Source organism: Gossypium hirsutum, chromosome A11 (genome assembly GCF_007990345.1).
Source record: "Gossypium hirsutum isolate 1008001.06 chromosome A11, Gossypium_hirsutum_v2.1, whole genome shotgun sequence".
NCBI classification, from domain to species: domain Eukaryota; kingdom Viridiplantae; phylum Streptophyta; class Magnoliopsida; order Malvales; family Malvaceae; genus Gossypium; species Gossypium hirsutum.
In genome coordinates, this window is record NC_053434.1 from 5,792,288 (window position 1) to 5,806,987 (window position 14,700).

General features: G+C 32.1%; 1 long non-coding RNA gene and 1 pseudogene across 1 annotated transcript; one reads left to right on the forward strand and one right to left on the reverse strand.

Moving 5' to 3' along the window:
• Positions 1–1,616: 1,616 nt before the first annotated feature.
• On the reverse strand, positions 1,617–11,478 carry LOC107923825 (aspartic proteinase nepenthesin-1-like; annotated as a pseudogene).
• On the forward strand, positions 4,554–5,903 carry LOC121209682 (uncharacterized). Its single transcript, XR_005904770.1, has 2 exons — positions 4,554–4,612; positions 5,626–5,903. It is a non-coding gene; the product is annotated as an uncharacterized lncRNA (long non-coding RNA).
• Positions 11,479–14,700: the final 3,222 nt, after the last annotated feature.

A 14,700-nucleotide genomic window follows, 5' to 3' on the forward strand; every position in this document is an offset into this window, starting at 1 on the left:
TCACTAAGTGTTCTGACAACTCCATCAAACATCTTAACTTTAATTGTTCCAACACCTACGATTTTACACGAAGCATTATTTCTCATCAAAACAACACCTTCAGACAACTGTTTCGTAAGTTGTAAATCAATCCCGATTAGGACTAATGTGGAAGGTGCAGCTTGAATCAAGTATCCACACTTTGCTTACTTTAGAATCATTGACAGAAGCGACTAGAAGTTCACCATCGCTGTAATCTTCTACAACATCAGCTTCACCGAAATTTTCTGGTTGTTTTCCCTTTTAATTCGCAGCCTCCCTTTTAATCTTATTTTGGAGCTTATAGACTCACATTTAATGTGCCCTTTTCTTCTTGCAGAAGTTACAAATTTTACCTCTGTTTGAAGACTTCGATCTATTCTTAGATTTACCACGAGGATTCCGTTCCTATGTCCTACCACGATCATCATCAGCATTTCGATTTTGTCTCTTACGAACAATGAGACCCTCTACCTGAGAGTCGGGTTTAACCACAAGATGTTTCATCTTATCATACGAGGTTAAAGAATCATAAACCTCATCAACAGTGAGAGACTTGCAGCTATATAAAATCGTGTCTCTAAAGGTTGAATAAGACAGGGACAACGAACAAAGTAGAATCAATCCTAGATCTTCCTTATCATACTGAACCTCCATGGTCTCCAAGTTTGAGAGAATTTCTTTAAACACTATTAAGTGTTCGTGTACAGATGCACCTTCCTCCAAACGATGAGCATAAAGACTCTGCTTCATATGCAACTTGCTTGTTAAAGTTTTCGACATACATATTTGTTCCAGCCTCTTTCATAATGCAGCGACAGTCTTCTCTTTCATCACATCCTACAAAATTTCGTTGGACAAATGCAGATGTAATTGTGTTAACGCCTTTCGATCCTTACGCTTTTTCTCTTCATCTATTAATATCGAAGACATCTTATCTATCCCTAGCAGGGCATCCTCCAGATATATCTGTGCAAGAACTGCTTGCATCTTAATCTGCCACAATGCAAATCTGGTGTTGCGATTCAACAGTGGAATTTCATACTTCAAATACGCCATTACTGTGATTGAGATGAACAACCCGAAAGCTCTGATACCAATCTGTGAAAAATAAAATAAAATAAAAAATAAAATAAAGAACAGACAAATTTTATGTGGAAACCCTTTCGAAAAAAAACCACGGGCAGAGGAGAAGAAAATTCACTATATCGAAAATTTGGAATCTAATACAAGAGGAATAAACTATGTCTATTTATAGGCTTGTAAAGCCATATTCTAGTAGGATTAAAACACCTTATCCTAATCAATATAAAATAGATGGAGTTTAATAAGGTTTAAAAAATCTTATTCTAAAATAAAATAAAAGAAGTCTAGTTCTATATGAATTTTACTTTTATTTTATTTTCCATCGTATTTTATTTAAATAAGAATCCGGGTCACTTAATTCTAACAGAAACTTTGGTAGCCCTTACTTCAAATGATCTTTAAAATTAACTACTAGGAATTTTTTGTGTTAAAACGAAATGAGAAGCTAGCACTACTAATAAATTCAAACGTCGATTTTATTTAAAAAGATTGATTGATCGTCTACAAATGAAAAAATAGCAAATAAACGAAAATGAAGGCAACAAATTAATTCATAACTTGTGGCATTGTGTTTGGACGAAGGATAGGGTTTTCTTCTTAAGATCATGAAGAACCAACATATTCTGTTGTTGAATGTTGCCCAAGATCGATATACCATTTGAACGCCCCATTGCCAAGCAAATCAATCCCATATTCGAGTCAGCAATTACATAATTCTCTCCCGGTAAATCCAAATCTGCTCCATCGAAATGAAATATTAATTTTGGAACCTTTACTTTCGAAGTATCTGACGGCAAGATGAAGCAAAGCTCGAGCCCCGTTGAACCTGAATTGTCAACGGGAAGCTTCATTTGCTTGATGAATCTTTCACTGAGCACATTGAAAACGCTTTCTTCAAGATACGTAATGGTGGTGCCAGAATCAATAATTAAGCCGCCACTGCCATCATCTTGGAATGCAAAAGTTGATTCGTTGAAAGGCAAGCGAGTTCTTCCAACTGTAATGCCTTGGAGTGAAAGATAGTAAAAAGATGGCTACAATGCATTATGTATCAATGGTGTGGTCTTGATTGCACCCAATGTGCGATTCACACTTGCAATAGATCCCATCAAAAGTGTACTTTTTTAGGTCTCATCGAAGGGTGTTAAGCAATAAGAAAACTTGGGTTCCTTCAGTTGCGAAACTAGGGACAGTGGTCCACGCCCGAGCCCCACCAGGCCAGCACCTTGTGAAAATCCCTCCCCATCATTTTCTTCTCCGCACCCAAATCCGATATTCAGAACTGAAACCTTGCCGAATGTGAATGTTTCAGTAGCCATCACCCCTTGTGTCGAGGAATAATCACCGTACGAATACACATACTCACATCTATCACCGCATGTTGGTTTGGGTAGTGCCACACAAAGGTGGCTAGAGCATGACAATTTAGAGAAGGTAGAAGACAATTTTGGATCGAAGATCGGGGTAGATTGTTTTAAACATTGAGAACAAGGCTTGCATTGAGTCCATACCAAATCACTACCGGTGTCCATGTGTAACAGCCCAATTTTCAGTAGTGTCAGAACAGTGATTTGAGATCACTAAATTCGATGAAGAAGTTAGAAATATTTTTGAATTAGTGAATTTTGTGATTTAAAAGAAATTATTAGGTAAATTGGGTCGAAAACGAGGTATCGAGACCTCGATATTATAAACTGAGCCGTAAATATTTTTATAAATATTTACGGAGTGTCAATAGGATAATATTAAAGTTTCGTTAAGAAATTTTAATGTTTCGATAGTTAATTATGAAAAAGGATTAAATTGCAATAGGGATAAAAGTTTAATTATAGATTAAAGAAAAGTTAAAGGACCAAATAGGCAATTATGCCTTTTTCTAAAGTTGAGGCGGCATAACAAAAGAAAAATCTAAGATATTTTTAATTTAAAATATATATTATATTATACATGCGTAAGTAATAATTATGTTTTATATTATATTATTATATTATTATATTATTATATATATGACAAAGAAAGAAAGAAAAGAAACAGAGAGCAAAACAAAACAGAGAAGGGAGAAAGAAAGAAACAGAGAGCAAAACGAAACAGAGAAGGAAGTAAGGAAAGAAAGAAAGAAAAGAAAAGAAAAAGGGAAATTTAAGGTTTTAAGGTTCCAAGCTCAATTGGTAAGTCAAATTAAGTCTTTTTCTTATAATTTTTGAGTTTTTGGAATCCTAGAGATAAATACTACTTGATTTATGTTGATATTTTGAAAGTTAGTAGATTGTTAGACATGAGTTATGTTGAATTAATTGATGAACTAGAGGTTAAAATGATTGAATTTTAAGTTAGAAGTTAGTAAAAGATTGATTTGTAAAATAAAATATAAGTTTTGAATTGATAGGGATTAAATTGAAAGAATCCCGAAATTAGGGATTTATGGGGAAATTGAAGAATTTAACTGAGTTTATAGTAAGAATTAAGAGAGAATATAGAGTTAGAATGCAAAAATAAAATTAGTATTGATAAGGGATTAAATTAGAATTTGATGTTGCCATAGAAGGGAAAAATGTTCAGAATGTTATAAAACATAAGAATAAGAGATGAAGTTTAATTTCCGAGCCTTGGGGCAAAAATGTAATTATGTAAAAGTTTAGGGGCAAAATTGTAATTTTGAAAAAGTTAGAGTCGAGGGCTATTTTGATGAATGTGATTATTAAATAAGTTAAATTTACTATTTTAGATCAAGAAGTACGAAACTCGAGGTTAGACAAAGGGAAGAATAAAGTTGAAGCCTAAGTTGGTAAATTTGGCTATAATTGGTACCGAGGTAAGTTTACAGTAAATAAATGCAATATTCTTTTATTTTACATTATTATTGTCAATTTCCAGCATTTATATATTTATGTTATGAAAATATTTAAAGTCGAATTTAAGGTGAAGTGACAGAGGAAAAGTGTTAGAAAGCTCCGGTTGAACCCTAGGAATGTTAGGATATTAGGGTTGACAGGACAGAACAGAAATGAGCCATGTAAGTCCATATTAGAAATATGGCTTTGGAGACAGGATTGAGCCATGTAAGTCCATATTATATATGGCATTGGAGACAGGAATAATTCATGTAAGTCCATGTTAAAGACATGGCATTGGCAGGATATTGATAGACAGGAACGACCCTAGTATCCTTAGTATTCCGAGTGGTTCAACGGGTCAGGGTACGAGTTAAATTACAGTGAATTAACAGCAAAGGAAAAGTAGATTATATTTATGAAAACGGAAAGGTCAGGTAAAAAAAAAGGTAAGAGAATAAAGAAGAAGATAGAAATTGAGAAGTAAAGAAATTTATGATGTTAGATGATATTATGCATAATTATCCATTATGTTGAATGTTGAGATTTATTTGCTTGTAAGCTTACTAAGCCTAGTGCTTAATCTCTTTATTTTCTTCTTCTTATAGTACTTATCTAGCCACTCGGGGATCGAAGGAAACGTCGGAGGCCGATCACACTATCAAAGAAATAACTCGGTATAATTAGACGTTTGTTTTGTGTATGGCATGTATAGGGATTTAGTTATTTTGTATGTTTGTAGTGATGATTTTGCTAATGAGTGATGTGTAAGTAGTTGATGATGTATGGTTATTAAAATGATTAAGGATGAAGGTGTTTGTTGTTATGAAAGATTAGGTGATAAATTATGCATGGAAATCATGAAAGGATAAAATTTTGCAAAGAAACAGAATTCAGGCAGCACAGTGACGTGAATTTGAAAAATCACCCAAGATAGTATAAAATGAATTAGAGGGTGAATGATATATGGAATTAAAGCTTGTTGAGTCTATTTTCATGGAAAAATAACGGTGTAGAAAAAAGAAATTTATATTTTAAGATATGTGAATTTTAGTAAGATAGGGTCAGAACTGTTTTTGGAGTCCCCTGTTCTGAGTTTAGAAAATAATTACAAATTGTACAAAAATGGTTATGAGTTGAAATTTACATGCTTAGATTCCTTAATGAGTCTATTTTCTATAGAAACAAGTAAGAACTTCATATGAAAATCCTATAGTGAGAAAACTTATTTTTAGTGACTAGAGGTCAGGGCAGTCTGGTGGTGACACAGGGGAGACTTTAACTAATAAACTGTACTAATTTGCTGAACCAAAAATTCTAAAAATTTTATGGTGAGTAGATATATGAGTTTAGTTTCAGGGAAAATTTACGGGATTAAATTTCGAGTTCTGTAGCTCAATTTATAATCAATTTAGTAACTGCTGCGCGATTAAACAGATTTGCTGCGAATAATGAAATAAATTTTCAAACCTAGTTTTTATGCTCCGAACTGGTAAGATAAGCTAGGTAATGCCTCGTGCTCAACTCCGGAAACGGTCTCGGGTAAGGGGTGTTACATTTATTGGTATCAGAGCCAGGTTTAGTCGGTTCTCGGAACAGTTAGTGTGAGAAAAATTCTAGCTATACATGCCATACTTGTATTTTGATAGTGTGACGACTCCTGACGATTTTAAAATGTTTTCTTTTATAGTTATGGATCCTGAACGAGCTAGTACAGATGAAGTAGAGAGTAATGCACCTATTCCCGCAGAAGGGACGGTGCCATCAGATGTTATATCAGTCCCATATTTCCTAAGTGTTCTGTTTCGTCTACTGGGCCTCTGCTAAAAAAAATGTTACAAGATAAAAGATTATCTTTGATTCCATGATGAATGATTATAAAGGAAAAATAAGTTACAAAGCTGTGAATAAAGAAGTATGTATTTGTAATAAAATAATTTAAAGTTGTGAATAAGTAAATGTTATTTAGTTCTGTATGGAGATTTAAAATAGTAATCCTTATAGATAAGGATGAAAATATACATTTATACACTTAAAAGAGTAACCTTGATAAATGAGAAATGTTTTACTAATAGACAAAAATGTTTCCAATTGATCTAGTTCCGACAGTGATGAAAGTGATATTTGAGTATTTGATAGAGAAAGGGGAGTTGCCTATATGAGTAAAGATTTATAAGGTATGAAATGAATGTTTGTAATGAATATATTGACGATAAAAGTCATGTTATGTGTATATATATATATAAGTATATATATAAGAGTCAAATTTTGAGGCTTTACGACCTTCACCCCCTCACCTGAACAATGAAATTTACAAGAATTGTATTCATTAAGTTTACAAGTGTGAAATTGAAGAGTTCAATAATTGAAGGAATAATAATGCAGTCAGAATTGTGGATGGGATAGCAAGTAAAGAGAGTTCTAGAAAGGATATTAGATTTTTTTTAAATGATTATTGGGATTTGCAATGTCGCTATTAAGGAAGAAGCTATTCACTAGTAACCGACTTACTCAGGTATAAAATTTAAAGAGCAGGTTAATCGGAATTTCTTCTGAATTGATTTCTTTAATGATTGAGATAATGTGAGATTATTGATGACTTTAGTAATCAGTGGGATTGTGTTGAAAATTGCAAACATATCTGAATGCAGTTGTTATAGTTGAGTATTTTACAATGATCTCTTCTGGGTATTCTATATGGGTATTCTATATGCTCTTTTATCCTCAGAAGTATATGCAATTATTTATTTTCAGATATGATTCTTATCATATAGCAAGGTTGGCTAATCGTATTGTTAGACGAAATTATTATTAGTCTGGTTGATTCATGATCGGGATTCCTCTATCTTTCTTTGGCTTTCTAATCTATTATGTTCGATGGAAGATTTGATGATAAGACTCATATGAAGCTATTTTCTATTTCTACTGGTTGAAGCTCCGAATTATATATATGGAATTTATATTGTCTTTATCACAACTATTCCTAGTACGTACAAGTGATATTCTTCTTTTGGATTTTCTCTGGGATATCATCGATCTCTTTATCATTCAATGTGGTTTTTCTTCTCAGAAATTTAGTATAGCTTCACATCTTGGATTTTATTATCTCGGTTTTCTTATTATTCTTATGGTCTAATCTTATTTATTAACCATGGTTCATCTGTACAAGATATTCATTGGCCGGAGGTAACTATATTTATTACTGTTATAAATCTTGGTTTGATCATGGGAACTCGGTGATATGGATCTCAAATTATAGAAGTTGTATTACTGCACTGGTTGTTATTGAGACTACTTCGGTTTTCTTCAACTATTTTGGAATGCATTATTGATGTTGAAGTATTGTTCTATCTATACGGTTGGAACGTCAGTTCTATTATGGCATTATGGTTTTTAATCTATCTGATGATTGTGGCTTCGGTATAGTTTAAAGCTTCGATGTTAATGATTGAAATATTTTTATTATATATATAATTCCCTTCTAGTTTTCGTGAAAGGGTTGACATCGGCAAAAGTGTAGATGGAGGAAGATTGAGCTCAAACTTGTATTTTGGTTTTCACTTCTCAGGTAATTCTGAAATTATGTCAACAAGTCAATAATGGAATGTCAAAATTCGTTTGAGTTAAATGCTATTTGTGGAAATTTTCGATTGGTGTTCCGAGAGGATTATGATATATGGTATATCTGGATTGTTTTGACAACAAGAAGATTGGATTATTCTGAAATGTTATTATCTGATAGATAAAATCGACTCAGTTGTTTTAATCAGAGTGGGTTATTCATTGAAAAGTTAATTGAGTTATAATCAGTGATGGAATCAGTACATCTTGGGTCTCCACAATGAGTTTAAATTATCTGCTTTCTTATCGCTGGATGGGTTTCCAAGATCTTCGTTCAAAGGTATTAAATAAGATAATTCGGGTTTCTCAGTTATGTTTCGACAGACAATTACTGGACATTTCTTGGTAGTCATACTACTAGTGAAAAAGTGATGGCAAGAAAACATCAGAGCTGCTCAGTTAAGTTCAGGCATAGTATCAATTTCTAAAATGAGTTTTGGTATGAGTTCGGAAGTGATATGAGTTATGATTAATTTTTATGGACTTCGATTGAAAGGGGTGAAGAAAGATTTGACTTAATAGCTTGTATCAGGTGAGAAATTTCGAGGACGAAATTTTTTTTAAGGGGGGGAGAGTTGTAACAGCCCAATTTTCAGTAGTGTCAGAACAGTGATTTGAGATCACTAAATTCGATGAAGAAGTTAGAAATATTTTTGAATTAGTGAATTTTGTGATTTAAAAGAAATTATTAGGTAAATTGGGTCGAAAACGAGGTATCGAGACCTCGATATTATAAACTGAGCCGTAAATATTTTTATAAATATTTACGGAGTGTCAATAGGATAATATTAAAGTTTCGTTAAGAAATTTTAATGTTTCGATAGTTAATTATGAAAAAGGATTAAATTGCAATAGGGATAAAAGTTTAATTATAGATTAAAGAAAAGTTAAAGGACCAAATAGGCAATTATGCCTTTTTCTAAAGTTGAGGCGGCATAACAAAAGAAAAATCTAAGATATTTTTAATTTAAAATATATATTATATTATACATGCGTAAGTAATAATTATGTTTTATATTATATTATTATATTATTATATTATTATATATATGACAAAGAAAGAAAGAAAAGAAACAGAGAGCAAAACAAAACAGAGAAGGGAGAAAGAAAGAAACAGAGAGCAAAACGAAACAGAGAAGGAAGTAAGGAAAGAAAGAAAGAAAAGAAAAGAAAAAGGGAAATTTAAGGTTTTAAGGTTCCAAGCTCAATTGGTAAGTCAAATTAAGTCTTTTTCTTATAATTTTTGAGTTTTTGGAATCCTAGAGATAAATACTACTTGATTTATGTTGATATTTTGAAAGTTAGTAGATTGTTAGACATGAGTTATGTTGAATTAATTGATGAACTAGAGGTTAAAATGATTGAATTTTAAGTTAGAAGTTAGTAAAAGATTGATTTGTAAAATAAAATATAAGTTTTGAATTGATAGGGATTAAATTGAAAGAATCCCGAAATTAGGGATTTATGGGGAAATTGAAGAATTTAACTGAGTTTATAGTAAGAATTAAGAGAGAATATAGAGTTAGAATGCAAAAATAAAATTAGTATTGATAAGGGATTAAATTAGAATTTGATGTTGCCATAGAAGGGAAAAATGTTCAGAATGTTATAAAACATAAGAATAAGAGATGAAGTTTAATTTCCGAGCCTTGGGGCAAAAATGTAATTATGTAAAAGTTTAGGGGCAAAATTGTAATTTTGAAAAAGTTAGAGTCGAGGGCTATTTTGATGAATGTGATTATTAAATAAGTTAAATTTACTATTTTAGATCAAGAAGTACGAAACTCGAGGTTAGACAAAGGGAAGAATAAAGTTGAAGCCTAAGTTGGTAAATTTGGCTATAATTGGTACCGAGGTAAGTTTACAGTAAATAAATGCAATATTCTTTTATTTTACATTATTATTGTCAATTTCCAGCATTTATATATTTATGTTATGAAAATATTTAAAGTCGAATTTAAGGTGAAGTGACAGAGGAAAAGTGTTAGAAAGCTCCGGTTGAACCCTAGGAATGTTAGGATATTAGGGTTGACAGGACAGAACAGAAATGAGCCATGTAAGTCCATATTAGAAATATGGCTTTGGAGACAGGATTGAGCCATGTAAGTCCATATTATATATGGCATTGGAGACAGGAATAATTCATGTAAGTCCATGTTAAAGACATGGCATTGGCAGGATATTGATAGACAGGAACGACCCTAGTATCCTTAGTATTCCGAGTGGTTCAACGGGTCAGGGTACGAGTTAAATTACAGTGAATTAACAGCAAAGGAAAAGTAGATTATATTTATGAAAACGGAAAGGTCAGGTAAAAAAAAAGGTAAGAGAATAAAGAAGAAGATAGAAATTGAGAAGTAAAGAAATTTATGATGTTAGATGATATTATGCATAATTATCCATTATGTTGAATGTTGAGATTTATTTGCTTGTAAGCTTACTAAGCCTAGTGCTTAATCTCTTTATTTTCTTCTTCTTATAGTACTTATCTAGCCACTCGGGGATCGAAGGAAACGTCGGAGGCCGATCACACTATCAAAGAAATAACTCGGTATAATTAGACGTTTGTTTTGTGTATGGCATGTATAGGGATTTAGTTATTTTGTATGTTTGTAGTGATGATTTTGCTAATGAGTGATGTGTAAGTAGTTGATGATGTATGGTTATTAAAATGATTAAGGATGAAGGTGTTTGTTGTTATGAAAGATTAGGTGATAAATTATGCATGGAAATCATGAAAGGATAAAATTTTGCAAAGAAACAGAATTCAGGCAGCACAGTGACGTGAATTTGAAAAATCACCCAAGATAGTATAAAATGAATTAGAGGGTGAATGATATATGGAATTAAAGCTTGTTGAGTCTATTTTCATGGAAAAATAACGGTGTAGAAAAAAAGAAATTTATATTTTAAGATATGTGAATTTTAGTAAGATAGGGTCAGAACTGTTTTTGGAGTCCCCTGTTCTGAGTTTAGAAAATAATTACAAATTGTACAAAAATGGTTATGAGTTGAAATTTACATGCTTAGATTCCTTAATGAGTCTATTTTCTATAGAAACAAGTAAGAACTTCATATGAAAATCCTATAGTGAGAAAACTTATTTTTAGTGACTAGAGGTCAGGGCAGTCTGGTGGTGACACAGGGGAGACTTTAACTAATAAACTGTACTAATTTGCTGAACCAAAAATTCTAAAAATTTTATGGTGAGTAGATATATGAGTCTAGTTTCAGGGAAAATTTACGGGATTAAATTTCGAGTTCTGTAGCTCAAGTTATAATCAATTTAGTAACTGCTGCGCGATTAGACAGATTTGCTGCGAATAATGAAATAAATTTTCAAACCTAGTTTTTATGCTCCGAACTGGTAAGATAAGCTAGGTAATGCCTCGTGCTCAACTCCGGAAACGGTCTCGGGTAAGGGGTGTTACACCATGACTGCGGAGTAACTCTTCGGTGGTGTCCCAATAGATAAGTACATTAGAAACTCGCCGTTCCCCGCAGCAACAGGCGCTTTAACTACCGATGATGAACTGATGGCTATCGAAAACATAACGCTCAACCTTTGGAGCCTGCGTTGCCCACGCTTTATCCCACGTTGGATTTGTTCCCATTTGGTTAAATTCTTGCCCAAGTCAACATGCTTGAGCATGACCCTGAACCCATCTTCCACCTCATTCCGACGCTCGAACCCTCGTCTCGACGTCGAAACAGCTGGTGAAACATAAGAGGCAACTATTGCTAGTGCTAAAAATAAAACACAACACAAAGAATATAATGAAGCCATGGTAGAAGAAAAATTGTAAAAGGAGAAATGGGTGATGGGGTAAATTACAAAAGGTAATCTGTGAGTTTAAGGTTATATAGAAATGAAGAGTGGAAATGGTCTCTACATAACACAGTTAAAACAATGGAGTAGATGTAGGGAAATAGAAAAAGACTAGGAGAGAGCGTTGAAGAAAGAAAATGTAGGCAATTTGACAAAGCGACACTCACCAACATGCACGGAGATTGAGATATCATCGTGATTAGAGCTGTCCAAGAGTTTAGTTACGAAATTTAATCCGATTTGGTTGGAATTAAAATTTTAATAATAAAACTAATTGTTTTAAAATAACAATAATCATAAAATTATATGATAATTAATGTAAATTTCAATATTTTATTATTATGAAATAATAACAAAATGAGATATTCTGTTACAAATTAAATTGAATGGACTTAAATAAACCATTTTAATTTTTTTTTAAGATAATTTGGAATCCAGAACAAGTATGTATATAGAGCTACAAATGAATGAATCAAGGTGGGATAGTAAAGCACAAAGGATTTGCTTCGACTCATATCGAGGAATTTGGCTAACAATATGTTATTGGCTGTTGTATTACAAAAAAAATTAATCCTTGGACGATTTTATCAATTTGACAAATATTCATTATTGTTGCTAATTAATTTCTTATCAATATGTATACTAGACTTTTCTCCATCTATTTTTATTAATTTTATTGTCAAATATATATTTCATTATATCATACGCAATGCAAAACATAGTTATATAATAAATATATTTATAAAAAAAACTGATATAATTAATAATGTTTATTAAATAGTAAAAAATAAATATTAAAAATCAGAAGTTTAAATTTAAATTCTACAAATTAAAATTCATTTTGTCCCTTAGCGTAGTACATTTAAACTTGGATAGACCATAGAAATTGGTCTTTCGCATTCTATGTAAAAAAAATTTAATATAAGATATTAAATGGATATAAATTTTATCATTCGTAATTGTCATGTATAAGTTTTCAATCACAATGTATGTATATGCCCTGAAGAAAATTTTGTTTGATTTTTTTTTTAATTTTCATCTAATTGTTCATTATTATGCTTCATATTGTTTGATTTTATAATGTAGTTGTTAGATATATATGTGCTTGTACTATATTTGTAATAGTCAAATTTTTAAAAAAAATTATCTATGTACTTCAATATGATATCTAACACGATATGCGAGTTCTAATTTTATCTGATTGTATAGATGATATTTTGACTAAATTTCAGTTTTCACAAATCACTCATGTCTATTACTGCACCATTACTTTTGTTTTATGTAAAACAAATAGAAGAAATTAACAAAATTATATGAAAATATTCAGGGACATACTAAATTATATGAAAATATTCAGGGACATACTGCAAACTGCTATAGTCTTGTAGTCTTGTCTAAAGCCAGTTTAGCAATACCATCTATTTCTACGTTCTCTTATTTAAGAATATGTTCGAATTCCCAAAGATCTGTAAGTTGATGAATACGTCCGATTAGAGCTGAATGAGAAGTCTTTGAAGATGCTTATTGAATTTCCTTAATAACCTGCAAGCTGTTTGTTTGAATCAATACTTTATTGTACCTTCTGCTTTGAAGAAGAGACATGCCATCTAGAATACCTCAAAACTCAACATTAAAGACCGAACATTGTCCCAACCATCTATCAAAACCAAGAATCCAATTTCTCCATTGATCCCTGATAATACCCCTCGTGGTAGCATCCCCAGAATCAATCTTAACAGCTCCATCTAAGTATAAACGAATCCAATTATCAATCTTGCTTGGATTTGTCTGTGGCTTCGACCTTCTCGTATGATCTTCTTTGTGCATGGATTTGCACTATAAAGTCCAATTGTATAAGCATTTAATAATATCATTAACACTCCACGACGATCCCTAAAAAATGAAGATATTTCTATTTTTCCAGATTCGCCAAGCTACTAACCCAAAGAAACACAGCCAATCGATCTCCCTCATGAAAATTTCTAGACGATTTCTCAAATTAGACTCAAGCCAATCATGTAAATCTCCTGAAAAGAATTGTTTTTGCTTGTCTGTAGGGATAACTTGTGACCAAACATCCTTAGCCGCAGAACACCTTGATAGCATGTAAAACATCCTCTGCGCAAAGCCCGCAAACCGTACAACACTCCTCGACCCCGATGCCGCGTCTCATTCGTTCCACCTGTGTTAGTAGTCTTTGTTTGAGGGCTAGCCAAATAAACATTCAAACCCTCTGAAGTCCCAGAAATTTCTATACTAGGTTCCAAACTTTCCCTCTTTGATCCCAAGAGTCCTCCGAAAGCATTTTGTAGGCACTCTTTATAGAAAAAGACCCTGAACCACTCCTAGCCCAAGCCATTCTATCATAACCAATTGAAGAACCAGGCAAGGGAATACTCGCGATGCATCTTATGATATCTTCTGACAGCCAAATCCTGAAAAGATCCAAATTCCGTATACCTTCCTCTGTAACCATATCCTTAAGCAGACAGTCCAAATCAAGGTTTGCATGTGCAGGAATTAGATTAACTAAGGGTCCAATTTCCGAAATCCAGTTATCCTTCCAGCATTTAACTCTATCTTCATTGCCCACTTACCAGAAAATATTTATCCCGAAATATGGTTCAGATCTTAAAAAGAGATTTTCACAAAAAAGACCCCCTACCACTAGCTAAGGAATCGAGAATGCCTTCTTTAACCCCATAAATAGATCTAAGAACGCAAACCCACAGAGAACTAGTGTAAGTCACAGGATTGAACCCCAACTTCAACATGAAAGAATTATTGTGATCCCTCAATTGATGCAATCTAAAACCACCACAAGCTTTAGGTTGACATATCAGTCTATTGCACCGTTATTTAACTTTTAATATATACTACAAATTCTATCACACAGATGTGCGTATAGAAGCCACAAATTTAGAAGACAAATATTTATTAAAAATTAACACACAATAAATGATAAAACATATGGTTTGAAACTAATTAATAATAACATGAAATATGTACATTATTAAAATGAAAAAAATTATATTAAATTATTTATCATAATGTTGTCATCAATCTTGATTCAATATTAAGTTAACTTATCACACGAATTTAATCAAAAATATTATTAATATATACAACTGAGGTAGGTAATAAAATGTGCATAATAAAATTAAAATATATAAAATATTAAAATAAAACTTTAGTTAAATGGCAAATTAAAAAATTTACTAGTACAATTGGAGAGAGTTCAAATCCCACAAGCATATTTTCATTGTTTTTGAAGTAAAAACAAAAATACACTCAAATAATATTATTTATTTTACT